At 44.9% G+C, this 24,818-nt stretch overlaps 1 long non-coding RNA gene across 1 annotated transcript; it reads right to left on the bottom strand.

Moving 5' to 3' along the window:
• Positions 1–8,296: 8,296 nt before the first annotated feature.
• On the bottom strand, positions 8,297–20,474 carry LOC109281290 (uncharacterized). Its single transcript, XR_002087896.2, has 2 exons — positions 20,122–20,474; positions 8,297–8,594 (listed from the first exon to the last, which is right to left on the bottom strand). It is a non-coding gene; the product is annotated as an uncharacterized LOC109281290 (long non-coding RNA).
• Positions 20,475–24,818: the final 4,344 nt, after the last annotated feature.

The raw sequence follows: 24,818 nt of genomic DNA, 5'->3' as shown, positions 1-24,818 counted from the left end.
CACCATAGAGTAGGGGCTTCCTTTGGGTCATGTGGCTTCCCCTTTTTACAATTGTCCGGGCACTGACTATTTTGGCCAGAACTTATTTTGCTTTAGCTGCTCCAAGTCCTAGGCCCATTTAGTCCAGTTTTGGCTCTTTGGTAGCAACAGCACAGCTGGGAATTAGACCTAGACAACTACAGACCTGTTGTTCTGATGTCCCTGTATGAAAGACTTTAAAAGAAAAAATGAAGGAAAGAACCATTAGAGTCATGGGAGTTGTAATGGGGCTCCTACCCCATTACTGAAGGAGAGAGAGAGCCAAGGATCCAGCCTCCCTGGCAAACTGATAGTGGCAGAGGGCCCTTGAATAAACCCAGCCACCCACCCCAGGTATGGCCAGTGATTGACAGGCCATGGGCAGAAGTAGTGGGTCAGGTGACCCAGAAGGCTATATAAGCCCAGGACCTGAAGCAAGAGGGGCAGCCTGGCCCTGCAGAACTCCAGGGAGGAGTAGGGGCTGACTGGACAAAGAAGAAGGACTCCAGGCTGCAGGGAAGGTACAGAAAACTTCTGCATCACCAGAAAACCAAAGATAAGTACTTTGGGGCCTTGCATGGTAGTTTTGCCATGTCGTGCTGTTAACCTAGGATGGGGAATATTTTGGTTGAGAGCAGATGCTCATATCTTTTCATTTGTGTTTAAATAATGGAGGACTGAGTTGTGGATATAGGTAGAGGTGGCCAATGAGAAGGGTGCCAAGGGCACCGCAGGTCTTAGATCCTTTTTAGGGTCTAGCACTGCTGTTAGTGGAAGGACTGTAGTGTCAGACCCAGCAAAAACTGGGGGCACAAGCCCAGGGACTGTGTGAGGGTGAGACCAGGAGCAGAGGTGGAGGTAGAGTAGGGCAGTCCAGAATCCACAAGGATGAGACCAGGGGCCAATAGTCCTAGAGCCCATGAGTGCAGGGCTGGAGCTGGGACCTGGGAACCTATAGATTTGAGACAGTGGACCTCAAGCAGAGGGCCCACCCACAGTGAAGTAGGCCAAGGGCAGGGGGCCTCAGGTCAAAGAAGGGTCTAACACCCAACCCTGCCCCTAAGGGAAGCCTCTCTGTTCAATTATAATATCAAGGTGCGGCAGGAGAAACAACAGGGCAGGATCCTTGGAGTCCAGAGGGGGCAAACAAGGCAGGGTCCAGGCATACGTCAGGGGCCTGACTTTGTTTTCCCAGCACCAGACCTGCTACAGGAGTAAAGAGAAAATGGGAGAAAATGCAACATGGGCTAACCCAGTGATAGATCATAACAGGTTTACCTAGTACTTGGAATACAGTGCACCATTCAAGTCACCCATGTTCCAAAAAGAGGAATTCAGTCTAGAGCAGATGCAGGGAAAGGCAACAGGGAGATGAAGTGAATGGAGAGCATCATTTTCAAATGGATATTGGATCATTAGCCTGACAAAATGAAGCTTGAGTATTGTCTTTAACGCTAGGGAAGGAAAAGAGGTGTGTAAACTGAAGACAAAGGGTGTGTGTAGATGACACGGGCATTAATGTAGAGTGCCTGAAAATTTTAACATGGTGCATTTTTGTTTGCATGACACAGCGTTTGCATTTGCACGAACAGCGCTTTCGAGCAAGTTAAGCCTTGTGTATCATTCCCCACAGATTTCAGTAGAGGGAGTCAAATACCAGTTTACGTCCCCTGTAATGTCTTTCCTAATGTATTACAGCAGGAAGTGCATGTAAACCACCTGGGCTCCCCAATATCCATCCCCAGGCTCTCACTGGGCAGTCCTGACTCACTGGGAGTCTTCCCTGGGCATGGTCACCCCAAAATCCTTGTCACCTGCACCCACCTACACTCGGTCTGGTCTCTCTCCATCAGTAAACAATCCCAAAGACCCCATCCCAATCCCAAAGACAAGCAGCTTGAATCCTCCCCTCCCATTCCTTTCCCTTACCTTCCCACCATATTACAAATATATGTTTTTTTCTTTTATTTACTATAGCTGCTATGATAACTGCTATGATATCATAAAATATTCAGGGTTTAGAGTAGTGGATGGGTGGGTGGGTGTTTGTTGCCACCCAGTTGATTGGCAATTGCTGTTGTTGATGTTGGAGGTGGCAAGCTCTTCTGGATTTTTTTTCCTGGTTTTTTTGGACTACATTTCCCAGTATTTCCGAGCTCATTGATCTTCATACAGTTTCCAATGGGGGCTCCCATTGGAACCCTTCCATTCTCTGTCCAGGTTCCATTGCCAATCTGTTTGTGTTGTGCCACATATGGCTTTTGGAGTTGTTTTGTGAATTGTTTTATAAATGTTTTCGGAATGTTTTTCAAAATGTGGGTTGCTGCTTGGCTTGGTTCCCCACCCCCCCAGGTGCTGAGCCTGCCAAGAGCTATAGTTAACCTTGTAACCCATGTTGGGGGGGGTGCTCATTCAGATGTGGGTGATGGTGTGCAATGTCCCCCTCTCCCAAACCATTCACAGTCTGGAAGCAGCAAACCCCTAACCCAGTCCAATTCCCTCCCACTTCCCCCAACCATCCTCCCTTCTGTCCCCCATTCGCAACACCGCATGCCCCTGTAGACAGACACAGATTTAAAGTATAAATGAATTTATTTTAACATAACCAAGAGAAAGAACAAAGCACTCCTAGGTGTTGTTGTCAGGAATATATCCTGCCAGACAATCACGCACAAGGGCCACCTGACCAGCCTTTCCTTGAGGATATCTCCTCAGTCCCTGTGCTGCTGCTGCTGCTGCTGCTGCTGCCTGGACACGTCTCTGTTGTCTGACCACTGCCTGTCATGCTTCTTCCCACGACTCCTTGAAAACCTCTCCGCAGCTCTCGCAGATATTGTGCAGCCTGCAGGCTGCCACTACAAATGCCGTGATATTTTCTGACTCCATCTTGAGCCGGCACATAAGTACCCTCCATCGGCCTTTCAGTCGGCCAAACTCACATTCCACAGCCATCCTGTAACTGCTCAGATGGTAGTTAAAAACTACCTTCTGCAGGTTGGTGATGTTGCCTCCATAAGGCTTCATGAACCAGGGCTTTAGGGAGTAGGCAGCATCTGCTAATATAACCGGGGGAACATCAACATCGCGGATCACTGTCTCCTCCACAAGGCCAGGCCGAGGGGAGTTTCTGAACATGTGTGCATCATGCACACTGCTAGCCCACCCAGTATAAATGTTCATGAACCAGCCATGGTGGTCCACCACGGCTTGCAGGATCAAGGAGTCATATCCTTTCTTGTTTGTGAACACCCTCCCCCTCCCTGCAAGGCACAGCACTGGGATATGAGTGATGTCTAAACCCCCATGTACTTTGGGAACCCCTTCTCATTAAAGCCATTTATGACTTGCTGCGGATTCTCCAGGTGGATAATTTTGTTTGCAGCAATCCACTTAAGCAGCCGGCTTATCTCACAGGTTGTCAGCCCAACCGTGCAGGCAGCCACACCAAATTGGTTCTCAATGTGGCAGAGGCTGGATGGGCTGGCAAGTTTCATGATGGCCATTGCAACTCTCTTGTCTGGTGGGATGGCCCAATGCATGTTAGTGTCCTGCCTCGCAATGTGGGGCCCCAGCACCAAGACAATATGATAAAACATCTCCCTTTTCATTCAGAACATCTCCAGCCACTGCTGGTCATTCCAAGTCATCAGCACTGTTCACTCCCACGAGTCTGACCTGCTTCCATGGGCCCACACCGTGCGGATTCTGGTCCTTCTCAGGTTTCTCAACAAAGCCCGGTCAAATTCCACTTCTTCGTTTTCCTCTGTGTATTCGAAGTCCTTTGGGTACCTGTATCTTCTCCTTCTTATTGTCATTAATACTGTTAAACCAGGAACACAACTTGCCAGTGAACACTGTAGCACAGTTCCTACCGTTCTCAAGTGTTCCAGCAGTAATCCCCAAGTAAACAGCATTTGCAGAAGTGGTACTGTCACCTCTTCCTCCTCCTCCTGCTCACCCATGTCCTCCATATTTTCCATGTAGGAGGACTCTTCACTGTGTTGTTCTCCATCATTGCGTATTTCATCCTCGTTCTCCATTTTGTCCCTCTCCATCAGCAGCAGTTTTTCACCTGTCTGCACCAAGCAGGGGGCAGGGACTGTAGGGTGTTGTATGGTCTGGAGCTTGATGTAGATGCTTTTTCAACACTTCACCCCGGCACCCCAGGGCATTGGGGCTTTTGCACATCCTTTCATCCTGAGCTTAGCAGCCACTGGTGTTCTGATATAATCAAGCTTGCAAACAAAAAATGTTTTCCCTACTCCTCTCCTGGCAATGTAGACTACTCAAAACTTTTGCCACTTTAGGGAGCGGGGAAGAAGTTTGCAGCTGGTCAGGGGTGGGAGTGCAGTAGTTTCACAGGCTGGACACGAAGCTGGTCAGGGCCCATATTTCAGATTGGTTGGCTTCCCCTCCAGGTACCTCAGTAATATGTCTGGGGATAGCCATCTGCTGCATAACATTTCTGGCCTCTCTATAGGGAGCAGAGTGCTTTTTGAAACCCTGGCCTTGGCTAATTAGCAGCTCCCTGCTTAGCTGAGACCCATCTGATGAGGACATGCCAATACCTAGTGTAGGAGAAGGAGGTATTATAAATTTCTTGAATTTGGATGAAAAGCAGTTCTCCCACAATGAAGCTTTCTTTGAATACACTTGATTCTGCAGAGGCCTAGATGTAGCTGAAGAGATTACCCTGGGCTGCCTTGGAAGTGCTGCTACTCGTTTCCCTCTCACCTTCTCCCTTTCCTCTGAGAAGGCTCAGAGGAGAGATATGGCAAGGGAGGTCAAAGAAATCCTGAACAAAATCTGATGAACTCTCTCTCCAGGGTGGTAGCAGGTTGCAGCCGACTGGGGGTGGGGAGAGGGGGTGGTCTGCAAACTCAGCTCTGAAAGGTGCTGCATGCAGGATTTTGTAAAGAAAACATTGCATTAAAAAGAAAGCATTAAAAAAAATCATTTTTGCATCACACCTCCCATAACAGTACAGCCTGCAAAGAAAAAACTCAGAAAAAAAGAAGCTGCTTTGGTGCTGCGGCAGCAGGCATTAAGCCCCATCCCCTTTGGCAACCATGAATATGAAATGCATTATAATACATTAAAGGCTTACTAAAAATCTTTAAAGATTTGCTAAAGGCCTGGGACTTGCTAAAGGCTAAATGCCTGGGAGGCGCATGCATGGGGAAGTTTTGCAGATTGCCTGCTTGCCACTGGGGGTGGGTGGGGTTGTTTAGTCTTTTTTCTTACGAGACATCCTGGCTGTGCCACACCACACAAGTACTTTCCCTTCTGAAGAGTGATGACCAACTGCAATGCCATCTAAGGAATCACTTTCTTCTGAAGTTTCTCCTTGTCCTCATAACCACTCTTACTGTTATGGATCCAAAGGCCACCCAACCGCAGACCTCTGCAGAGATCACAGTAAGTGATGACTCCTCATGACCTTGTGTTCCTGTAACCTACACAGTTGCTGACAGATGGCCTGTGGACACAAGATCAGTTACACCTGAGCCCTTTCTTTTACAAAATTCACACACACAAACAGTAAAAAATGGGTACAAGTGGCTCCTAACTTGCCAAACTTGCACATTTGCAAAAAAAAGATATACCAAGTTAACAATGGAAAAAGGCCTGTGGCCACTGCCAGATCCCCATCACATGGCAAGAGTACAAGCAAGAGGAAGGCCTTATGGTGGTCACTCTGGCTACCACCTGTCAGAGTACAGGTAAAATCAAGGTCTATGGTAGGTACTTTGCCAGCCATGCGGCAAAGGTACAGGCACTGTGGTCTCCCCCATATTACTATTAACGCTCATCCATGGCCTGCTAGTATTTCGATTAAAAAGAAAATATCTTGAGTGTTGCAGCCAGCATGGGAAGCTTTGCAACCATGGTAAGAGCAGGAGGTCTGCTGGCAGTGCCACTGAGGCTCCGGCAACCAGCTCTTGTCCAAGCACTGGCCAGCGACACAGGAAGCCCCACCACAGTAGCCAGAGCCACAGCTCTGACCATGGTGCCAGGCTTCTTCCCAAAGTGCTGTGAAGTTCCACCACCTCTCTGTCACTCAGGTACTTTCCTGCCACCACAGTAATATCCCCCATCATAGCCAGAGTCAAAGCAAAAGTTTGCAGGTCAAATGACCTGGCTCTCCAGGCCCTATCCATCCCAAAAGGCCATATGTTTGATACTCCAGTCCCTGCTGCTGCATAGTTTCCCAATCACTGAACACAAAATGGTTGTATTTCAGAATTGCCATTACTTCCTGAAACACCTTTGTATACTGAAAAATTTCCGTTCCTTTCTAAAACAACCCCATATGTTGAAAGCTCCCCTCCTTTCTTTCTCCCAAACTGCTGTCTTCATCAGACATGCCTGGGGACCTTTCCCTATCATCCCACTCCTGTAAACCTCTTCAACAGAAAACACTGGCTTAGAAGGGGGCATAGTCAAGGAGAGATAACATTCTGTTGAACTAGTTGAGAGGATCCTCCAAGAGAACCAGGGGTTTGGTCCTGACAAATCAGATAGCAGAGCGCTTTGTGGAGGAACTTAATGGTGAAGAGAGTCATGGAGGTAGTGCAGAGATTATTCTCTTCTCTGTGACCAGCCTGGAAAGAACCCCAGTTGGACGAATAAGCAATTTGGGGGAAAGGAAGCAAACAGCTGATGCTTCCAATGGCATAAACAAATAGTTATTTTAAACTGCTGCCTATTGTCCGTTGAGCTGAAGGCTTAAGGCTCAATTTTCCTGTTGGAGTCAGATTAAAACACATACAAATAACATAAATAAGAACACTCTGCACTGATTCCATCACTCTGGGATTAATTTTCATTTCACAGTAGGAAACTCTCCTACTGGTACCATGCATAGAGTTTCAGATTGCATTTGCCTGGGAGATGATCCACTGCAAGGATTGTGAGGGATTCTCCAGCTATTGTTCAGGGAGAGAGGCAGGGGAAGAGGGAGGTGGATCTATAATGGTTACTTCTAAATGAATTCCCAGTAAGATTTCATTTAATTATTGAGGACATGCAGCTTTGTGTAGCTTTCATTTAAGTAACTGTTGATCTTAACATATAAACAAACCGCATAAAGGGGAAAAACCAAGACTGTTGAGACAGCATCAGGCCAGGGCTGCCCACATTTCTGTCTCTGAGATGTTAGCCTGTGAGCTTTGTTCAAGCAACACAAAGTATTATTGCAATGTTGTTGCATTGTTCCTAGTGGGCTCATGGTTGTTTGGAATATACAGGCAGTCCTCGGACTTATGACACAATTGGTTCCTGAAAACTGTCTCTTAAGTTGAGATGTTGTAACTCAGAACTGATTTTCCCGCAGGAAACAATGTTATAAATGGGGGATTCGTTCTTAAACTAAGGCCCGATACCCTATTTTCACCAAAAATAACCCAGAATTTTATATTCAATCAATTATAGATGAGTACTGTGGCTACACTAATGTATTTATATTGTAAATAGGAATCATATTGTTTTGGAAGGATGTTTTTGAGGTGACTTTGCTGGACTTTTTGAAGGGCTCTTGGCTGGAGTCTTCTCAGGAGTCTTGGCTGAAGGTTTTTCTGCAGTCTTGTCTGCTTTCTTAAAGAAGGTGTCCAAGGAAGTTTGGACAGATGTTCTCCAGGGAGATGGGAGACACAGTGAACTTGTTTGCCGGTGTGGCATTGGATCAAGCATTGTAAAGATGAAACCGATGTCAGAAAGTTGAAACAAGGTGTCAATTTATAAGTGTTGTATGTGTGAAACATTGTAACTCAAAACGTTGTAATTCGAGGACTGCCTGTATCACACTTCTTTCCCTCCTGGAAAGCACAGTAGAAACCAGATGTGTTCAGAGACATAAGAAAGCAGCTGGGTGCCCCGGGCAGTTGCAGTGCATGGAGGCAGTGGAGACTTCAAGATGCCACCATGCTGCTGGCACACCCATGTGACATTAGCGCCAGCTGCTAATTTCCTGCTCCCCCCACAAGATGGTGCCCAGGATTGCTGCTCTGATTGCCCTGCCTTAGTTACGCTACTGGCTGTGTAAATGGACTGTTTCACCTGCTGCAAAGCAGTGATTTGGCTTTGTGGAGCAGATAGTGTACTGTAGCAGTGGATAGGCACTGCCAGGCCTATATCTTTATTTGTTCTTTTCACCCATGCATCCTACTGAATGGTTAACAAAATATTGTGTTGGCCTTGTCCAGGGACAGGGGTAAATTCTGCCTCCCCCCATACCTCCCAAAGTGAATAGTTAAGTAAACAAAGTGTAAATATGCAATTGTGTCACTGAGAATTTATTTAAAATATATCGTTCTATTTTTACATGGTTTGTCTGGGAATATTTCTCTGTTCTGATATGTAAAGTTGATTGTTGACATTACTTACTGCTGTGATACTTTGGCAGCTGGGAACCTACCACAAAGTATCTTGGTGTTTCATCTCTGGAAAACCATCTTCTTTACAGCATGGAGGTCATACTGTTTCAAGTTGTGAATGTCTGAGGCTCTGGGAAAATGTCTTTAGAGGTGACAGATGGTTGCTTTCTGGGTCCTGGGCAAAAGTGCAGATCTTTTAACCTGGTCATGGAGGAGATAAATATCAATAACAAAACATGCATGCAGGGAGGTCAAGAAGATGGTATGCTCCTCCCCTGGGCATCACTGTGTAGACCTTAAAAGATTTTTTTTCTTATGCCTTTTTGAAAAAATATGAATCTCTTTTTTCTGTAAACGGATGGAACATCCAATGTGTGGAGGACAGATGTAGGGCCCTGGATGGCCTAGTGACCAGGATATGATAGGGCTACTTGGAAGTCCTTGACTCCTTTGTTTTGATCTCCCAAACTGAAAATGAACATCTGCTGCTGAAATGCTTATCTATTATTTTAATGCATTTTTATTTTAAGTGGTTCCAAGCATCCATCCTTTTTTAAAAAACACAAAAATCCTCCTAAAACATCTGGGAATTGACAAGATGATACAAAAATAAGGACTGTTTTTAAGAATAACTAATCATTTATAATTAACTGCAGCTGTCATTCTGTTCAAAGACCCAATTATTAGTTTTAAAAAAAGAAGAAAATCAGTCTTACAAGTAAATCAGTTGTATAAAGAAAGTGAGGAAAGAGAAAACTTTTATGCAGGCCTCTTTATTTGTGTTTTATAATTCACTGAAAAGAATCTAGGATATCCATTTTAAATCAGAAGATACAGCATACCCCCTAGAAGTGCAAAGTCCTTCTCTGCAAAGTACACACTGACATGGTGCAAAGTAGAGTTACCCAGCCTTGGGGTACTTAGTTCATCTGTGAACTTTGTGCTAGCAGCCAGAGCATAAAAAGTAGAGTTAATTAACCAGGAGTAGTGCTGCATGGATACAGTTATACTTCATCCAGTTTGGGAGCTACTGCATACAGAACAAGCTCAGAAAAATCTATGTAGCACTGCTGTGCGTCATACAGATATATCCAGACTTAAGGCAAAGGAAGAAGCCATGCAGCTCAGCCAATCCTTGTAACACCATATGAACACTTCTAAAGCCAGATTCTATTTAATCTATTAGGTGTCTAAATTGACTTAGATGCCAAATGCAATTTTAGTCCATGATTCTTAAGGTCCTGAAAAAGAGGTATGGTTAATTAAAAAGGTGGGTAGGCCCTTCTCCTCCTCAGTGTTTTTTTGTGACTTAGTGTTGAGCCTAAGATGGTGGTATGATACAAAAGTTGATGCATTAATGGATTTTCAGGGACTTAGGAAGGTGGAACTGTATATAGTGTCTAACTCAACCTGAACACCTGTTAGCTGGAATAGAATATGGCCCAAGAAGTGTACAGAACAGGGGTCGGCAACATTTTTGGGCAGAGTGCCAAAAACACCTGCAACCTTGACTTGCAAGATGTTGGCGTGCCAATGGTGGATGGCAGGGGGCTGTGAGGGGCCTGATCCTTGTTGTGGCACCACAGCCCCAGCCCCTTCCTCACCATCTGCCCCAAGGTGCGAATGCCAAGCAAAAGGCCTTCACATGCCACACATTGGCATCTGTGCTGGGGGTTGCTTACCCCGGTATAGAAAGTCTCTCTCACTTTCTCAAAACCAGTATTTTCCAGAGTTGAAAAAAATAACTCCCCAATTTATTTAAAATATATCGTTCTGTTTTAAACAAAATTTTCATAAAGTTTCTTCTGAATGACCATCTGGTTATTGAGTTAGATTGATGTTTGTCAAGTTTCTATGAAATTGTCACATTAAAAAAATAAAATAAAATGTGAAAATGTTTTAAAATGAACGAAAGTTTTACTGTCTTTTTAACCAAATCTTCCTTTCTATTGAAGTCCTTTTATGTTCTTCAGTGAGAGCTGGATCATGGTGATACAGATAAAAGGACAGAAAATTATTTAAGAAAAATACAGATGTGTCCCTTTTGTGAGGGGAATGTAGACAAAGCCAGGAAGACACTGAGTGGGGGAATGGAGTTATTTCAGTGACGTTCCCAGTCTCACTCAGGATCCAGTTTAGATCTAGTCTGGGTGGTTTCTGGAAAATCTTATCCATCCTAGACCAAAGGGTGCACCAGATTTCTGAAACAACTGTTGGGCCACTATAGGGGCATAGAATTTCATGTCAGGCTTCCCCAAAGTAATTTTGACAAAGTGAAAGGAAACATTTCAGTTTTGGAGATGTCAATATGTCAAACTTCAATATGTTTAACTTATCAGCACTATTTCAATATTCTAAATCACTGTTTTTCAAAATTCCTGCCATATGTGGGGGGAAAAAATGAAATTTCAGTATTTTGTCCCAAATTCAGATGAAAAACAAATGTTGACATTTCAGAATTTCAAATGGAAAGGAAATCACAATTCTGGTTCAGCACCAGGTTCCAGCCTCCTTCCTGTTAATCATCTACAGTGTCTGTAGAAGGCAGTATTCAGCTTTGTCTTAGTCTGTTTTACATGTTTATTTTTACATCATTTAGTCTAATAGGTCTCTTCACAAGTCTTCTACCTTTTAACAGCTTTCTATACATGAGGATCTTCTTTTTTACTTGGAATATAATGTTCAAATGGGAATAATTTCATTCTGTACTTTTGTCCTTCTGTCAGGGTAGGAGAGTCTCAGGCAATGTAAAAAATTATTGCATCACACTGCATTTGTTAGGTGGGAGGCAGCATGGTTAATCCAAGATAACAGGAGTTGAGAGACCTGGATTCTTTAATTGGCACTGCTGCTGACCCTCTGTGTGGCTCATGGCCAAGCTGTTTACCGTTTAAACTGCCTATGCAATGCAAAACAGAAACTTTCCAATCACGATCAAAGCAAATCGCAAAATGTAATGGCTTTCCAGATATAGATGTGAAAACTTTCAGACAATTAATTTATTTAGGAGCATTTCTGCCCTTGTTTTGAAATATGCACTGTTTCATAACATGTTTTGTAACTGCTTGAAATATGACAGGCCATCAAAAACACTTGGAGTATTAGCACATTGGCTGATATTCTTCATTTAAATTAATATGCTGTATACAATACATTCTGCATGCACTGAACTTCAGCATATAAATGTCACATTGTGTATTTTAAATGGCATGACAATTACATCAGAGTTTATCTGTAGAATAAACTGCATGATTGCCCAACCACTTGCTATCTAGAAAAGTTAGGTCACTTTTTGGCCTGTACATCCCAGAAGCCTGGCATGGTTAATGCTAAGTGGTCCTGCAGAATGGGAAGGTAAAAATATGACCAGCTCTCTGGTACTTCCAGGGTACAAAATTAAGGCAATCCTTTCCATGCACACTGATTCTGCTCATAGTGATCTTTATTCAAGACTCTATTGCTCTATTTTTCTCTCTCAGCTTCTGTAATTCCAAACTCTCCTTCTTCTAATCTTACCTCTCTACTCTTTCTGCAGCATGCCCTTTGGAGGATCCTTCTCACCCCCACAGGTATTGTGAGTTGTGTCTTTGGTCTCATCTTCTCTACACATTATCTCTGGGTGACCTCATCTGCAAAAACAAACTCCTGTACCATGTCTCTGCTTGCAGGTCTAGCTGTCTCCTCCAGACTTATTGCTTGTTCAGACTCAGCCTGTCTCTCTAGCTAATGCCCTCATGGATGCTAAACTGTCACCTCAAGCTCAACACGGTCAAAACACAGCTCTTAGGGAATACAAAGCCTTCCCTCCTCTACCATGGTGACAACACCACCATCCTGCCTGTCACTCAGACCCATTATGTGGGCATCATCATTGGCTTGATCTTGTCTTTAGGGCCTTGCATCTGAGCTACATTTAATCTTTGCCAATTCTCTAAGATCTGGCCTTTCCTATTCACCTATTCTGGTAAAACTCTCATCTCAGTTCTCATCTCATGTCTCACTTACTGGCTGCAACCTCCTTTCTTTGGCTTTGCAGTCCTGCCCTACTCATAACCATTCAGGACGCTGCTGCAAAGATCATTCTACCAGTTGTCACCTTAACTGTATCACCTCTCTCTTTGCACTTCACCACAGACTTCTTCTTTCCTATGGCAGCAAATGTACACTGCTTGTCTTCACTGTCAAGGCCATTTATGGACTGCCCTCACCCTACCAACTGTTTCTTCTCATTTCCCCTCCAAAATTTGACTTCTATCTCAGATCAGTCTAAGATGTCAGTCTACCTCACCCAAACACTCATGTATTTTTTATACACTTGCCATCAGGCTCTCTGTTAATATTCACAACATGCACACCTTATCCTCCTTCAAAACCCTCCTTAAAACCCTCCTTTGTCAGTTTACCAGCAAAAACCCTTGATGATGCTGGTATGCTGACTCCATTGCTGAAAAGCACTTTATCACGGTCTCCTGCTGCCGCCTGTCTGTCTGCCTGTCTCCATCTTGTCTTAACTTATATTGTTAGCTAGTTGGGCATCTTTTTGCTCTGTCATTGTACAGTACCCAGAATAATACAGTCCAGGTCCATGACAGGCTCCTAGACTTTGTTGCACTACAAATAATACATTGTGATCACAGACTGATTGTCTGTACTGAACTATGCAAAAGGCTGTGGAACAACACGAAGGGTTTTTCTCTGCCCAAGTACCAGGTACCATTTCTGTCCTGGACTACTGAAATCCTATGAGGGATAGGGCAAAGGTAGGTTGAACTTTTGGCTTTAAAAACTTTTTGCCCCTCTCTCTGGGATTCTGAGGCTGGCCGCAGAGACTTTTCAAAAAGCAGGGCTGAAAGGGACGTCAGGAAGCCATCTAATCCAACTCCCTGCTAAAGACTGAATCATTGTAAGGGAGATGCATGTTTCCAGGGGCAGCCATGGTGCTCCCTGGTAGCCACACTGTGCCCATTTTTCCATTTTAGCTCCCCCCATAAATGTAGCCTTGTTCTTTCACCTGCCATGGCTTGATGTTTAGGCTAGAAGGCTACCTTCAGAGTGTGGAATTTGACCTTCAATGCCTTGTTCCATCCTCCTCCTACTTATTATCAGACTGCCAGTCAGCCCAATCTGCACACCCTAGTCTGAGCAGCACTCTCGCACTTCCAGGCTTCCGCCCCTCTGCTGAGGCTTTAGCTGCTCAAAGCCCTCAGGTCCCAGACCCTGGCAGGGCGGTCTAGGCTTCAGTCCTTCATAATGCAGAGTGCCTCATGGGCACTCCACCCATGGCCTTGTCCTCCCCTGTAAAGCCACCCAGAACCTCACAGTTCTTCCTATAATTCCAGTCACCTTGTTTGGGCATCAGCTCCCTACAGCCAATTAACACATCAGCCCCCAGTCCTCCAATTAACACAAAACCCAAAACAGCAGCAAAACATATAACTTCTCCCTTTGTATACAGCTCCCTGAAAAGCTCCTGCACTTGTAGGGATCTGGGGTAGACTGATCTCTTAGTCCTGTGATCAGTTTATGTAACTCTTGAATTCTCCCCCTCTGAAAACAGGGCCCAGATGCTGCAAGTTTCCAAAGGAGTAACAAGGGCTCTCTATCACCTCATTAGCTGCTTGAAGCCTGCAGCTAGATTTTCTGCAAGCTGCCTTTCCCTAGCCTGCCTTCTGACACAGTGCTCTTTCTTTTCTCCAGTTTCAGGGGTAGGCGTCCCCTGCTATAATTATCTCTATTCAAACTATCATAAACACGTTCTTGTCTAACCTATTTCTAAAACTATACGATCAACCATGTCAAAAGCACTAAGGGCATCCTAACCTACTACAGATAAAGCAGAGGGATGAGGGCTGCCAGTGCTTTGCCACTGCAAGGGTTCTTAAAATACACTTGAGAGATCCAAGGAAGAGGGCCATACCCCTACTACAAAAGAAGGCAGGAAGTGAGACAGGTTGGGCTCTCAGCCATTTCTCTGAGTTCATAGTTTCATAGTTTCATGGTTGGTAGGGTTGGAAGGGACCTCAGCAGATCATCAAGTCCAACCCTCTGCCATGGGCAGGAAAGAATACTGGGATCAAATGACCCCAGCTAGGTGTCTATCTAGCCTCCTCTTAAACACCCCCAGGGTAGGAGCCAGCACCACTTCCTTTGGAAGTTGGTTCCAGATCCTAGCCGCCCTGACTGTGAAGTAGTGCCTCCTGATATCCAGCCTGAATCTGCTCTTTGTCAGCTTATGGCCATTGTTCCTTGTTACCCCCAGTAGTGCTTGGGGGAACAGGGACTCTCCCATTGCCTGCTGGTCCCCCTTGGCAAGTTTATAGACAGCCACTAGATCCCACCTCAGCCTTCTCTTGTGAAGGCCGAACAGGTTCAGGTCCCGTAGCCTCTCCTAGTAGGGCCTGCCCTGTTGCCCCCTGATCATGCGAGTGACCCTCCTCTGGATCCTCTCAATGCTGGCCACATCCCTCCTGAAGTGTGGCACCCAGAACTGGATGCAGTACTCTACCTGCGGCCTGACCAATGGGGTGGAACAGAAACCCCGTTTTCTGGGATAGATGGTTGGTGCATCTTGATTGGTGTGATCCTGATCATGCAAACACCAGAATTTTCCCCAGCATTGCATTTGGCAACAACATAAAGCTTTGGGGGTGGGGGTTGCTGCTGACAGTTTTACATGTAGATCCTTGGCTAGGATCATCAGGGCACACCTAATCAGTTCCCTGTCACTGCCAGTACCTCGGCCACTGATGACTCTTCTGTCTCACCTGTTGTCTCACCTTGTGGCACCCAACCATTTAGTTTCCTGAGGACTGAAATGCATCAGTCTAAGTTAAGTCACAGTGCTCAGTGTAGCAATAGGTGAATTCAGTATCTTGTGCTAGACAGGAAATCACCCCAAGTGATATAATGATCCCTTCTGGACTTCAACTCTCTGAAATCTCTGAGCTCTATCAACTGTAGCCAGCTAAGTTAAGTCAGCCCAGGAATCAACAATGACAAGTGTACACTGCCTCAGTTAAAGGGTGGAATAGACTGTTGGCCCCTGGTATACTTGCAGATGCTGCACCTGCTCCTCCAGGACAGCAGCAGTCCTAATTCCCTCCGTTAGTCATTGTTCAAAAGCAATCCCTGGCTGTGGGCAAGTTCCCCACCCCTATTCTGGCACCATAACATCCCTGGCATAGATCAGAGCACCTGAAGCAGTTACACTAACCAGCACCCAGCCACCCATGATCCAAGGGGCTGCTATAGCAGGTGGGAATAGTACTCATGCTTCTACCCCCTGGACAGAACAGGAGTGTCATCATTACACAAAGTCTATGCTAGACAGTCATTCCCATGAGTCATGGGAATCCTCCCATTAGTAAGACAAAAGGGCATTACTGCTCCTTGTGGTTGGCAGAGCTGGTCCACCTGAGATGCGGGGCAGTGCAAATCAGACCCAGTGCCTCTGGCAAGGGCAGGGGCATGGGCAGGGGCAGGGCTTCTCTGCTTCCCAAGTACTGCAGTCTGGGTTTAGAGCCAGTTCATCAGCCCCTTTGATGATACTTGCAAGTAGAGCGTCTATACGATGTGAATGGGCTCTAACTGTAATCTTCTTTTCAGCTTATTTCCATTGTATATGGGTGTCTGAGCAGGAAATAAACCATTGCGTTTGCAATTCAGTGTAACAGCCCCTAATTATACACTTAGCATTTTTGAGGTTGACATGCAACTTATCAGTGCTGATTTTTAAATAGCTTATGAGATTACATGTCCATGAAGGATATTTCAAAGGGATTTTTACCACATTGTGGAATATATTCTTCCACCTCCCCAATGATGTATTTTCTAGCATATATACAAAAAAATATGATCTTTTGTTATTTTTTTAATAAGCATATTGGATAGATTTGCCAAACCAGCATTTTTAAACTAATAAGATGAAAATCCTTCCTGGATAATAAATACTATCAATGCAGCCCCAGAATGGCTTTTGAAGACACAGAAAATAGTTGTGAAGGGGAAAAATCTTACTGAGCAGTATTTTTTTTAAAAGCCAGTCCATTATGCCTAAAATATTCAAAGAACTGGTAGGGATGTCAGTTTAAGACTCTAAAAACAAAGAAGAAAAATAAAGGAATGAAGGAAAGCCAGGCTTGAAGAAAGAGTGAAATAGCCAGAGCTCCTAAGTCAGAGCAAAATAAACTGCAGGTCACATTTGATGGTCAAAACCAGAGGGCCATGCACTGTAGAAGCAGAGGCTACATCAGAAAAGTGACAGGGGAATCTGTCTCTACGTTTCTTGTGAGCACCTCTCCACAGAGGGAGTAGTGATTTGAGTAGAGGCTGAATAGGTCAAGAGAATAAGGTCACTGCCAGCATGTGTGCAGCAGTTGGCTTAACACAAAAGACCACTACATACTAGCGATGTTTCAGTGCACAACAAGCTGTGTGCTCAGTTCAGCTAATTGATGATGAGAGTGCTTATGCCTTGTGTTCTGGCTTCTGCCTGGGCTGCCATATAACCCTGATATTAAGTTTCTTTGTGCTGGCCTTACTGCTCAGGGTTCAACAGAAGAAGTCCTGTTGCTGGGCAGAAGTTCAAGTAACAACTTGTGTGTGGATAAAAGGTGATGTAGGTATGTATGAACAAGTAGCAAGTTAACAGCTGCTTATTATGGGTGGTTAATGGAGGCAAAATCCAGGGCCTGCAGCACCAAAACCAGAGGCTGGGATTGCAGGAACTAAGTGCAGCCAGGGATGGCCAATGTGTGGGCGAGGCACTGCACTCAACCAGGAAGTCTTAAGAGAAGCACATCACCCCAGAGACCTCCTCCATACCTCAGCACAGGAGCAAAATGGGCTGTGAAGCCCAGGCATGGCCTTGAAGCAACACTGTGCCAAGGCATTCTTTGGCGAACTGCAGCATGCAAGCCTACCAGCCATTAGGAGAAGTGTGCCTCACAACCTTACAAGCAGAGTGTGGGACCCATCTCTTCCACTGTTTGTTAGCATGTAGAGCCAAAGCACAGCCTCAGGGATGTGATCTGAGAATAAGTCACTGGGCATGTCTACACATGCAATTAATGCAACTGAATATATTCTGTTTCAATATGAGCTGGAGTAAACTAATCCCACCATCGCTGTCTATCCGTGCGCTTAAACCACTTGTATCTGACAGGACTATTTGGCAGCATAGTAAATTAGTCTACTGTGCCCTAATTGCCATGCACGTGTAGACAGTGATGTTTTACTGTGCAGCAAATTAGTCTGATGCACAGTAAACCATCTCATGTAGATGTGCCTACGGAGATGCAACAACTGAGAAGTAAGCAACTTGGAAGTGCCAGGGAGAAGATAAACTATTTCTTTCCTCAGAAAGTTTATGGCTGTCATTATAATGGTGAATATGCAAATGGACAATAATTGGTATATTCTAACTCTGCCACTGATTTGTGTTATGGCCCTTTGCAAATGATTCATCTAACTACTCACCACATCAGTTTTTTCCAGCATTAAAGTACAGATGCTAATATTTCCTTCACCATTGGAATATTTGTGGGAGAGAATTCATGAATCTTCTCTTTATCCTTGAAGAACCTGGCACATGAATGCATTATACATGCACAGCAATTTTTTTTTACATTTTTCCTCTCATGGACATCATGGGGATACATGACTCGTGGTTGCCTCTGCTTTATGTTCAGGATACTGTGGGTGGAAGCATCATAGTAGTATTTGTGATTCTGCTTTAGAAATATTGGCATAAACTGATAGGACACAGTGCAAAGGGGTATAAATGTCACACTGCATTACAAATCTAGCACTTTGAGCACAATGCCTCTGAAATGCTCTGGGACCCAAGATCACAATTCTTAATAGTAGGCACAGCCCTGGCTTTTCATTTCCAGGGAGGTAGCATGAAAGCAGGGCGACAGGACATGTGAAAGGACTGTACGAGGACCACTGAAAGTCCATCAGTTGATAAACCATTTCATGCACAAAGTACCTAGAGGAAACCTGTTTTCTTTTCAAATGCCAGTGCAAGTGGGAAATGAGGGCTTCATCAGATAAATGGTGCCAATTAAACTGAAAAGGGAATAAATAGAAAAAAAATGTTAATGAATGAGTGAATGATCCTTTTGTGATGAATTTCTTGGGACCCAAATAGCAACCTTGGTAATATGTTCTTAATAAATCTCAACAATTATGGCTACATTGTGATTGAAACTTTACTTAGGCTTAGTGCTTATTGATTCATATTTCACTGTCTGAGCACTGGGAAGTAAAGTGCCATTTTTTTCATAATTGTGTTAATTCTTTATGGTTTTCTGTTACATATTATGAAAGAATATCATTTAAAAATATATTAGCATTCCTAATGCATCCCCCACTGGAATAAGTTATCTTTGGCATCTAGATTTTCAGCTGAATCCTGGTCCAAAACTAGTTGAGGATTTATGTGGAAGCCTTCACTGACATTCATCCTGGAGAAGGAAAGGACACTTGGAAGAATTTCAATCCTATTTTTATTAGATTGCTTTGAAGTTAAGGTTTAAATTAAACAGCCTTTGACAAATGGACAGGGATGAGGTGGAATGGCAGCAGGGGGTCATGAAGAAGAACACAAGCATGGAGGAAATGTGGAACAATAAGAGTTTTTCAGGTCGACTTGGAGAGTGGTGGTGAAGAAATGCTGAAGGAGCCCATCTGCGGGCTCAGTTCTCACAGTGGTGAGCATGTGTCCCTGGTCTCTCCCGGTGCCCATTCTACAGAGGATAGGAGTTGCTAAGAAAATAGCTACTATGTGCATGGTCTTTAGTTCATGCTGGTAGAGCTCATGCTTGAGGTCTCCAATTCAGTCCCTAGCATGTTAGCCAAGAGAGTAGTTATCACAGAGGGGCTCACCCAGGATTTGAACAGCTTGGATTTGAGCTTCCATTGGGCAGGACTGTAACCCACCAGGGATTCTACAAGTTGTTAAGTCCCTCTCTGTACCTGCTCCACAGAGGGTCGGAGTTCAAGAGCTGCTGTTCTAAAAGGGTTGGTTCTTTAGTGGAAGCTAGAGCTGGTCATGCTCTAACTCTGGAGGACTGTGGCTCAACTCCCCAATGGTTGTTGCACAATTACAGCTTGTCATGCCCTGTTCTGTAGTTGAGGCTCTCTTGAGATATATCAGCAGAAATGCTGTCTCAGATTATAGTATATTTATCTTGGTGGACTTAGATACCAATATTGTAGCCACTACACTGTCCACATTAAATTCCATCTCAAAATGGATTTCTGATTCTAAATGCAAAGTAATTCTCATAGGCTTTTAATAGGTACTACCAGAAGACAGAGTGCACAGCAAACTAAGACTTGGGGTGCTTAAAGTTACATTTTTTGTGCAATAAGGCCCCTAAAAGCACTCTACAGCCATGACAACACACATTCAGGCTGCAAAGTGCTTTTAAAATGGCTGATTGCACAAAAATTCAAAAACTTTGGCTATTAGCTGAAGGCGCTCTAGAGCAGAGTGCCTTAGGGAACTTCTACTCAGGTTCCCTGCAAGGGTTAAGTGTTGGCAATTCTGCCCACATCACATGAACCTTTGCAGGGTTGGGCTAGTGCTTGCATTGACAAGCACCAGCCTAGCTGCGCTCCCAGGGCTGTCACAGAGAGGAGAGTCTCTTCCCTGTGCATCAGCAGAGGGAGGGAGAAGGAGAAGGTGATGGGGAGAAGGAGTGGGAGTGGGGGAAAGTACCTGTGCTGTGGTCTTGGGGGGAGATGGATCACAAGGCGAGGGAGCTCTGCTTCCACCTCCCGTCATCTCCAGCTCTGGTGCTGGCAAAGCTGAGCTGGCAGTAGGCACGTGAAAGGTTAAATGATTAATCATTTAACCAATAAGTGCAGTCATAACCAGTTAGCTTATGGGTTATCTTTTAGCAGGGAGCAGGCACAGTCTGGCAGGGAAAGGGGAAGGGAAGCCCTGTGGTGCCCCAGCAGGAATCAGAAGGCAGCAGGAGAAAAGGAGAGAAGAGTGAGAAGGAGGGAAGAGGGAGGGGAGAGGAGCGAGGGGGACTAGTAGCTATAGCCTAAGAGGAAAAGAGCCAGCAGCCTAATGAGTCATTAATTAAGCAATTAGGTGCTCCATTCACAGGTGCTCCCTCCCTCCCAGCCCAGGGCTTCAGTGTTGTCTGGCTGGGATTGCCTCCTCTCCTACTCCCCCTAGTCAAAGGGCTCCAGCAACTGGGAGCAGCTCCCAGCAGCAGCATTCAAGCTGTGTTATCAGTTAATCATTTAACCAATATAATCAGAGGAGGTTAAACAAATATTTTTTTAAATGATAACTACATCTCTAGCCAGAAGCTGCATGTTGCTGCTGTCAAGACATTTGGTTGGGGATAAGGGGAATGGAGGCCCTTCCTTACCTTGCAGGCCCAACCTGGCTCCCCACAATACCATGGCTGGTGTACTTGGGGGGGGGGGGGGTCTGTGAGGTGGGGGAGGCTCCTTTTCCTCCCCACCCCTAAGCCTCTTGTCAGTGGCAGCACTCAGCTGCCAGCTCGCAGTTGCTAGCTCGGCTCTGCCATAGTCAGAGCTGGGGGGTGGGGTGGAATGTAGGTCTCCCATCTCATGACCCCCCCCCCCCCCCCCAACTATCCCAGCTGGGGTATTGGGTGAAGCCAGGCTGGAACCACAGAGTGAGGATGCTCTGTTCCAGCCCCCACCCCAGCTCTGGCTGCAGCAAAGCTGAGCTGGCAGCTGTGTGCTGCCGCTGTCAAGAGGTTCATGAGTAGGGGAGAGGGACCAGAGGCTGATGGAGCATCCACACCTTCTGGCCAGGGCTGGTGCAGGCAGGCTCAAGCCCTCCCCACACCCAACAGGCAAATGCCTGTTGGGTTCAGTGGTGCTCTAACTCATGGAGCTTTATGTAAAGCACTGTGAGTTACAGCTCCTCCCTTATAGGCTGCTTAAACATCTGTAGGTACTGTTAGTTTGGGTTTTGCCATTGGAAAAACCAAACAGCAGTTAAAGCTTGCCTGGAAAAATATCTCAAAGCCTCTCCAGCATCTCTCAGCTTTCCCCACAGAGAGATGTGCATTAAGCTCTCTCAGAACTGAAAGTATTTTACACTGCTAAATGTGCTTTAATATACAGAATATAAAATAGAGAATTATTTAAATCTGTCACCAGGAAGTTTCCTGTGCTGGGCCTTTTCTTCACCGTGACTCTCACCTATGAGAGTGGGATTGCGAATGAGTGGTTGAAGAGGAACAATTCTACATGAATTGGCATTTCCAATTAAATGTATTGGGTCTATTGATGTTGAGGTTTCATGGCTACTGACATGAGGTGTATAGCATCTTGCCAATCAGAGGCCCTTAAATTTACTGCTCTCTTAATTTGTTTTTTATCTATATTTTCAAAAGGAGTTCCCCTTTAATTCTCTGGCTTTTCCAGACATAGTGTTTTAATTGCCATTTGTAAGGCTGTTATTGGCATCCTTTAGTCTGCGAGACACAGTGAATATTGTACCCTATGGCGTACATAGTTTGCAGTGTCTCATGTGACTGAATAATCCAATGCAAGATTTTCATGATCTGTGGCAGTGGTTGCAAATGTATGCGTCATGGTTGGGTGGTTTGGGAGCTGCTTGCTTCCTACAGACTTTTCTCTTCAAGCTGTTTGAGCCAATTCCTGTCATGGAGTTAATGCCCTGGTGGAGATGATGATGCCACTTGTTCCAATTGCTTGCCAAGGATTCCCATTGGCTAGGATCAGTTCCAAATGCCTTCATATTTCACTTGCTTGTATCTTTATAGTGAAGCTTGAGGTGTCCTGTTGTTCTTATTCTTTCTGGCAGTTCCCCCTATAGCATATCCTTGGGTATGCATCCATCTTCCAATCTGCTCAGGTGGCCTAGCCAATGCAGTCATCTCTGAGTATGTTTGCCCTTTGAAGAATCTCTGCATTGGTAATTTTATCTTGCCATTTGATGTTGGGTATGCAGTGTAAACAGAGCAGGTGGAAGCTGATTATCCTTTTCTCTTGATGTGCATAAGTTGTCCATGTTTCCCCATCATACATGAGAGTGCTAAGTATGCAAGATTTGTACACTAGAATTTTGGTCTTGATGGCAAAATTTGAGTTGTTCCATGATCTTTCAGTTAGTCTACTGAAAGTGGTGGCAGCCTTCCCAGTGCAAACATTAAGTTCTTCATCCAGTGAGAGGTTGGTGGTCACTGTAGAACCTAGGTTGATGAACTTTTAGACTACTTCTAGCTGGTTTTCATTAAGGGTGTCTAATGGATCTTCTGGAACTCCCTGTCCTAGTTCAACTGTTTTCTTTATGCTGATAGTGAGAGCAAAATGCCTGACAAGCTTTTGAAAGGTGATCCATGAGTTCTTGTAGTAGGTCTTTGTTGTGGGCTGTAAGGGCAGCATCATCAGCAAATAGAAGCTGACTGTAAGTACTGTAAGTATATACTAATCTATCTTAAATCAATCTGACTTTTGCAAATGCTTAGTTGAATTACATGAATACCAGATCAGTTCTATATAATCAATCAATGTTAAGTGAATCCATATTACAGACATTCAATTTGACCATTTACTTTATTGAAAGGGTTTAAGAAGAATCCCCACCTTGGGTGGCTAGGATGCTGACCTGGCAAGTGGGTGAACCAACTCCAAAACTTGATTTGACCAGTTCAGAGTGCAGAGGTCTGTCCTGACCACTAGAACAGGGACTTGAAGGTAGGCTCTTCACCAGCCAGCCCTGAGCTCACCCCACGCATAGCCACCTCCACTGGCACTGCTCTGTTTTTGTAGAAGCATTTGAAAGGATTACTTATTTTTGTTTTTCAAGCTCCTGCAGAGTGAAAACAAGGTTTGAAATCTCAAAAGTTTCTGTGAAACAGAATTGTCACCCACCAGTCAGCCATAATCCACACACTAATGACATACCTACACTATTAACGAACTAATACTCTTACATCAAAGGGAATTTATATAAAGCATTTACCTCTTAACTGGGAACAATGCGTGACTGAGTTGCTATAAACATTAATTTATAACCTGGCCTTAAGGTGACCCACAAATCTTTTCTAAAACCTTCTTCCTAATACCAGCACGGAGGGGCTATTTTCAAAATAGCTCATGCTGGCTTCACTCTGCTTCCACTAAATTTAGAGTGGGTTTTACCAAGGGCATCAGTGGGAGCAGAGTTAGGCTAACATTGAGTGATTTTGAAAATCCCAGCCCACAGTGCTGAATGCTTTCAGTAGCCAGGTGATGAGGGGTTTTCATCTTCATAGCATTAACATTTGTTTTTGGTTTTCTTCCTAATTCTCAAAAGCCACCATTTCTAAAGCATGCCCCTTCTGATGGCCAGCACTGCCTGCAGGCCCTCTCCCCCAGGACTCTTCTGCCCTGCTCTATCTGCAACTGGTACTCAGCCGTTTGGGTTTTTTCTGTTGCATCATAGCACAGAGCAGGTTTTCTGTTTCTCTACCTTGCTTACTTTCTATGATCTCTCTTCTACCATGGGCAGCCACTCAGTCCCTTGGTCTCTTGTCATCTCTAGCATTAAGCTTCCCTTTTGTTCTGGAGTGCTGGGTTGGCAAGCTGTTCTGAGAGACCCCTGAATTAAGGTCTGAGAGACCTATGTACATAAATCAGGTTTCCTGTGTGAATAAATCCACAAAGCTCCACTGACATCAGAGGAACAACATCAGCTGAGACGCTGGCCACAAGAGGTTGATTTTGAACAGAACTGCTTTTTTCATCACCTTTTGCCTCTTCATCTAAGGGGTAACCATGCTCAGACCTTCAAAGGTAGTGGGGCGCTTAACTCCCAGGTACTTGGATGTCTAATACATTTCAGTGGGTGTATAACAGGAGGGTCTATGCCTTTGTGGTCTGCTGGAACCAGCGGACAGCCAGCCCTTTGCCTAATAGGAGCCAGCCAGGCAGATACATGGACTCATCAAGCCCAGCTGAATAGTGTCATGCAGCTGCCTCAGTCTATGAACTGGAGGAGACAGACAAATGTCCTAGATCTAGTAGGAGAGTGCAAACAGTGAGGGGCTCTGATGCAAACTACACTGGGAAGCAGGAGGACTGCTATTGCAACCTTTAGTTTTGTGCCCAAATAACAAATGGAGTCCAAAGACAATGCGAAGGACAGATCTCGGAAGGGCTAGTTCTCCCCTGGTGAGCAAGCCCACCAGTCTGACTACCTCTGAGGACCTGGGGACCAACTCCTACAAGTTTTGGGGCATCTAACTCCCTCACATAAGTCAACATGGACAAATATATTAGTTACAGTGAAGTAAAGTAGGGGACTTCCTTAGCATCAGTTGCTTTGAGGTAAATGTCCATGCGTACCCTGTGATAACTTGAGCTAAACTGTGGTAGCTTATCCCTGTTTCATGGAGGGGTTACCAGTCCTAGTTT

Source organism: Alligator mississippiensis, chromosome 1 (assembly GCF_030867095.1).
Source record: "Alligator mississippiensis isolate rAllMis1 chromosome 1, rAllMis1, whole genome shotgun sequence".
Taxonomy (NCBI): domain Eukaryota; kingdom Metazoa; phylum Chordata; order Crocodylia; family Alligatoridae; genus Alligator; species Alligator mississippiensis.
This window is presented reverse-complemented; position numbering and strand designations above follow the sequence as displayed.